Genomic DNA, 7,014 nt, shown 5'->3' with positions numbered 1-7,014 from the left:
GCATCCATGTCAAAGGCACTTTCAACCTCTTCTCCCAACATTGTCCTCTCCACTTCCAATCTGACTACTAACACTACAACCTCTGATACCTCTCACCCGGTCCCTGTCAACAAGCCTTCTGTCTCCCTCCATCCCCCAACAACTTCAGTCATTTCTTCTGTAACTCATCTTGTCTCGTCCCGAGCCCGTTCAGCAACCCGTTGTCTTACTCCCACCTCCCGCTGTAAATATCCTACAATTCCTACCACCATCCTCCAAGATGCACCCTCCTCAATAACTGCCCAACTCATTGAATCACGCAACCCTCATGCTCTTTTACATGCACAAAACCCCACCAGCACCCCATCAAAACCTAAAAATTCATAAAGATCATACAGTTTAATGTGCGGGCATATTTCAACATTAGACACATGGTGTCAGATTTTATTGAGATCGAGAGACCTGATGTGCTATTATTAAATAGCACATATATCACGAACTCATATAAAATCAAACATTATGGCTACACCTCTTACCAGTCACCAGATGAAGCACATGAAGGAGTTGCAATACTCATCCGTTCTTCATACAAACACGAACTCTTACACACTCATTGGCTTCACAAACATTTCCTAGCCATTAAAGTTCATACACAAATGGGGTCTCTCATCATCTGCACAACCTACACCCGTCCTAACACCGACATTCCCATGCAAGATTTCATAACTCTCTTCAACAACTCTCACTTGCCTGTTTTTCTGCTTGCAGACCTCAATGCACAACACCCTACATTCCACCACAATACCACAAATCAGCATGGCAGACAGCTTCACCAAATATACACCCAAAAACATCTATTCTTTCTTGGCCCTGATTTCCCCACTTGTTTCACACATACAGGTTCTGGCCGGCCTGATCTCATATTCACCAACAGACACGGCAGCAACTTGCAACACTTCATTTCACCAGGGCCCATTACGGGCTCTGATCATATTCCCTTAATTCTCACAGTCTCCACAAATCCTATTCTCATCCCCAGCACTCCTCAATTCTCATACCATAGGGCAAACTAGGACATGTTCAAACAACACATTGATGACACTGATCTCACTTATGAATACAATGACAAACATCACACTGACATCGACACACAAGCACTCAACATACAAGCAACCCGTTCTCACACAAGACAGCACATATATGACTTAATGCTTAAAGTCAATATGTTGAATATGAATTAGTAAATATGTGATATATTCCCAGTTACTTTTTTTACCAAGGCCCAAACTCTTCCTCACGTACCAATTTACGTGTCACAGTACTCGTCCGTCAACATAGATAGCAGAATATTCGTGATTGGTTCAATTATAAGGAAAATTGTAGTTTTCAGGTCCCACATGGGTTGTGAAATTTACCTACTGTTGTCCATGCTCTTATAATATTACAGATCAGCTATATCCTATTGAAGGCTCGTAGTTTTGTTTTGAGAAATATTAGTTGTTCTTAGTAAATTATAATAAGCACTATAAATTATTACATAGAATAACAGTGCTTCACCAATCAATATTATATACCATAGTTTGGCTTTAAACATCTTTAAAGAATGTTTTGTAGGAACGCTAACAGAAAACGATGTTACATTTAAATGTCTATGGGGTAAACTACTACAAACAGGACGGTATTGTGTCTACTATACCAACTATAGCTAGGATGGGTATATTGTCACCTACCGCCTGTTAGGTGGGAAAGGGGTCCAATACCACCCACAGGATGGGTATGAGGGTCACATCCACCCACAGGATGAGTATGGGGATCACATCCACCCACAGGAAGGGTATGGGGTCCAATACCACCCACAGGATGAGTATGGCGTCCACTACAACCCACAGGATGGGTATGGGGCTCCAACCACCCATAGAATGGGTATGGGGCTCCAACCACAAATAAAATGGGTATAGGGTCCAATAACACCCACTGGATGTTTAAGGCGTCCATTGCCGCGCGTCGAGCTCGAAAACCGCAGCATTCATCTCAGAACCATGCCTATTTCACACAGATTCCTTAATAAACGTAAGAGTTTTATATGTCACAAGAAAGATAGAAATATAAGCTTCATTCTAAATACCTTACCATGGGCATATTTAAATTTAAAGCGAAGATACGTGTACTTTTATAATAGCCGAGCTTTAACCCCGGACAGATTGATCGACCGAGCAACTCTCTCTCAGAACAATGTTTATTTCACGTGAATTCGTTAATAAACATATATGTTTTATATGTCTCAAGAAAGGCAGACATATAAGCTTCACTTTAAACACTTTACCATAGACATATTTAAAGTTCTAATGAAGATACATGTATTTTAAAAATTACGGAGCTCCCACCCCGTACAGACTGAACGACAGAGCAACTCTCTCTCAGATCAATGTTTATTTCACGTAAATTCGTTAATAAACACAAATGTTTTATATGTCTTAAGCAAGATAGAAATAAGAGCTTCATTTTCAATACATTACAATAGACATATTTATAGCTCAAGTGAAGATACATATGTTTTTATAGTAGCGCTCAGTAGCTAGTCGGGCATGGAGTGCAGACGCCTACGCACTTGCCGATATATTGTATAATTATCAAAGATACGCTAATAAAGCCTAAAATCTTATATGCCTCCAGAAAGACCGATATATGAACATTATTATGATTTCACCAAATGAAATATATCATGTTCGAGAACAAAGATATATCAATTTTAAATTAAGTTTCGACTCTTGCTCGGGCGAGAGAGAGGGAGCGACTCTCGCCCCATCTATTGGAGATTCTGTCCACTAAAGACCCAAAGCTACTCAAACCCTCCTAGCATTATTTAAGTAATGAAGTAATATGGTATATTTACTATAATGTGGGTGCTGAATGCAGAACATGAGAAAACATATATTTACTCCAAACTAAAATAATTTCATTATGAAATAAGTAAATAAGTAGCATCAAAGGAAGTCGACGGTCCAAGCGTCAATGTTGTGGAACGACTTATCCAAGATATATCGTTGTTTGGAAAGTGTTTGTTGGCATATCCAGTTGTCGCACTTCTCTGCACAAATTATCACAAATTTAAATTATAATGTTAACAAGTAGAATACGTATTTTTAATAAAATCTAACATAGCTAGCCAGAAAACATTTAACATTTATTAAAAAAATATATGTTTGGAAGTTAAATCGACTTCATAGGACAATAGTGTTGTTATATATACTCGTTATTCGTTGACATGCGTTCGCTACTTAAATTACCATGTACTGTACTTATGTGAAATCTCCCATGTCTCTTCGCTCATCTCACCGAACCCTACAGGCTCTGTGATATATTGCTTAATTAATTGAGATTCACAAATAAAGCTTATAATTGTATATGTTATAAAAAAGGCAGAGCTTATTTTAGTTCATTTATTATGCACCCCATACCCATCCTATGGGCGATAGTGGAGTGTTACAGAGGCGCATAATGGGCTCAGGGACTGAGCCCCACAATTCATATAGCCAAGGAAGTTATAATCTTGATAAGCTAGTTACAAAAGTCAATGCACATTGTCACATCAACAATGGGCTCGAGACCGACCACAAGTACAGTTTATAATTTAAGCAACTGACATATATGGAGGGCTAGTGTCACAATTGATTTGTTTATCCTACACATAACCCCCTCTCCCCCATCCAATGGGCAGCGGTGGATAGGTTACAATCAAGTCGTTTTTTGCGTTTTATTCAGAGATTAGATCTTATTGGGTGAGGAAAGATATTCATATTTTAAAGAAGGCTTCTTGGCTGATGCTCTCCATTGATGGAAAATATACATCCTTTTGAAAATCAATGTTAGTTTGATCTAGATATTGTAATTAACGAAAGTATTTATGTCATCTGAAAGGTAGAAATATAGGCTACATCTAAAATCCTTTGTCATAAATATAACTGAAGTGAAAACGAAGATATATGCGTTTTGATAGTTACTTGATGGCTAGCTCTGAGAGTGTGAAGCCCTGCACACCAGCCAATAAATTGTATAATTAGTTTCCATATATTTTAATTAATCTTAAAAATCTATATGTCAGAAGAAAGGAAGATGTAGCCGTTAATGTGACAACATTTAAAAATATATATATCTTAAGTTAAATAAATAATATCACCTTATCGCCGGTGTCCGGACACATAAAAATTACCTAGGTATCAGTATCCAGCCAGGCGGGGATCACAGGCTGCACAATACTGATAAATTATGTAATGCACTACTTGTGGTACATCTCGAACCCATTTATGATGTGACGACTTATAGTGAATTTTGTAACTAGCTCATCAAGATTGTAACTTGCTTAGCTAAATGATTTGTGGGGTTCGGTCCATTCATTTTCTTTCTTTATTATGCACCCCATAATACACATCCCGTGGGCGGTGGTGTAAAGGATTACAGAGGCACATAATCGGTTCAGGAACTGAACCCTCTAGTTCGTTTAGCTAAGCAAATAACAATCTTTTGACGCTAGTTACAAAATTATTAATGTACACATACTTATGCATACATGTACATATTCATACGTATACATATATACATACACATACATATTTAATCACCACCACAAATACACACATCAGTAATCTTTTGTGTCACAAGTGATTCAACAAGAGGCTCACAACAGTCACTATACAAGGTACTTTACATTTATGGTGAGTCACACAGTTACTAGTCTTGCTCCACACCCACCCAACTGGGCGGCAGCTTTACAGTCATGTGCTCCACACCCACCCAACTGGGCGGCAGCTTTACAGTCATGTGCTCCACACCCACCCAACTGGGCGGCAGCTTTACAGTCATGTGCTCCACACCCACCCAACTGGGCGGCAGCTTTACAGTCATGTACTCCACACCCACCCAACTGGGCGGCAGCTTTACAGTCATGTGCTCCACACCCACCCAACTGGGCGGCTGCTTTACAGTCATGTGCTCCACACCCACCCAACTGGGCGGCTGCTTTACAGTCATGTGCTCGACACCCACCCAACTGGGCGGCAGCTTTACAGTCATGTGCTCAACACCCACCCAACTGGGCGGCAGCTTTACAGTCATGTGTATGCATTACCTACAGTATTTCGCTAAGATTTCGGGCAGCGCATCATTATGAATGAAGTACTTACACATTTCATGGACACTATTGATGTTGTTATCTTTAAATTCCGCTATTTTTCACATTCCATTATATAATGACTCAAAGTATGCGAATAGTTCTGCTGACAGAGTTTACATTTAGTCAAATCTAGATCATCAGATGTTACAAACTTCCAGAGGTACTTGTAGCCGAGCCTAAACCTAGCAGTGGTAACATCTAGAAGTCTGCTAACATTATTGGATGACCCATAGACGAGCGGTTCATCAAAGTTTATACAATATTGTGAAATTGAGGGTCAGTGTAGTAACATAAATTGGTAAATAATAAATATTGTAAGTTAAGAATCTGATGCATGTGTGTGTGTTGGGGGGGGCGGGGGTTATACCCTTGGTAAGCGAGAGTGGAAAGTAACCTTAGACGTACTGTGGTCAATGTGGAGGGGGAGGGGGAGGGAGGGTGGGAGAGTCAAATCCACCCTCCAACATCTGGACATAGTACCAGCAGCCTCCACAACACTCCATCAGCCTCCAGCTGATGCTTGTAGATGCCTCATCTAACCTCACCTATGTCACACATTAACCTACAGTTCCTGTGATATTTAAACTCCTCATCACAGTGGCGTCTCACCAATATAAACTGTATTGGATTTTGTCCCGAAATAGCTATATGCTGACTGGATGTGTATGTATGTATGTATGTATGTATGTATGTATGTATGTATGTATGTATGTATGTATGTATGTATGTATGTATGTATGCATGTATGTATGTATGTATGTATGTATGTATGTATGTATGTATGTATGTATGTATGTATGTATGCATGTATGAATGGATAGATGTATGTATGTACGTATGCATGCATGTATGTATGCATGCATGTATGTATGTATGCATGCATGTATGTATGTATGTATGTATGTATGTATGTATGTATGTATGCATGTATGTATGGATAGATGGATGGATGTATGTATGTACGCATGCATGTATGTATGTATGTATGTATGTATGTATGTATGCATGTATGTATAGATGGATGGATGCATGTATGTATGTATTTATATATGCATGTATATACGCATGTATGTATGTATTTATATACGCATGTATATATGCATGTATTTATATACGCATGTATGTATGTATGTATGTACGCATGCATGTATGTATGGATGTATGTATGGATGTATGCATGTATGTACACATGTATGTACGCATGTATGTACGCATGTATGTACGCATGTATGTACGCATGTATGTATGTATGTATATATGTATGTATGTACGCATGCATGTATGTATGCATGTATGTATGTATGTATGTATGTATGTATGTACGTACGTACGTACGTATGGATGGATGGATGTATGTATGCACGCATGCATGTATGTATGTATGTATGTATGTATGTATGTATGTATGTATGTATGTATGTATGTATGTACGCATGTATGTATGTATGTATGTATGTATGTATGTATGTATGTATGTATGTATGTATGTATGTATGTATGTATGTATGTATGTATGTATGTATGCATGTGTGTATGTATGTATGTATGTATGCATGTGTGTATGTATGTATGTATGTATGTATGTATGTATGTATGTATGTATGTATGTATGTATGTATGTATGCATGTGTGTATGTATGTATTCCCAATCACGTTAAAGACTCCCCCTCTATCATCCAGTTAAAGAGAAAAACAACTATACTAAATAATCAACTCCTTGTAACTTTAATTATGCTGACCTTCCTGTCTGTATTCAGACTGAGCCTACCATCATTAAAGGTGATTATAACGCTAGACATAGGAATATTGGTAATTCGCAGTTCAGTAATCGTAACGGCAGCCAACTGGTGTCACTATTAGGTAGT

Source organism: Procambarus clarkii, unplaced genomic scaffold (genome assembly GCF_040958095.1).
Source record: "Procambarus clarkii isolate CNS0578487 unplaced genomic scaffold, FALCON_Pclarkii_2.0 HiC_scaffold_318, whole genome shotgun sequence".
Classification (NCBI taxonomy): Eukaryota; Metazoa; Arthropoda; class Malacostraca; order Decapoda; family Cambaridae; genus Procambarus; species Procambarus clarkii.
The sequence above is the reverse complement of the archived record's forward strand: the minus strand, read 5'-3'. Positions refer to the sequence as shown.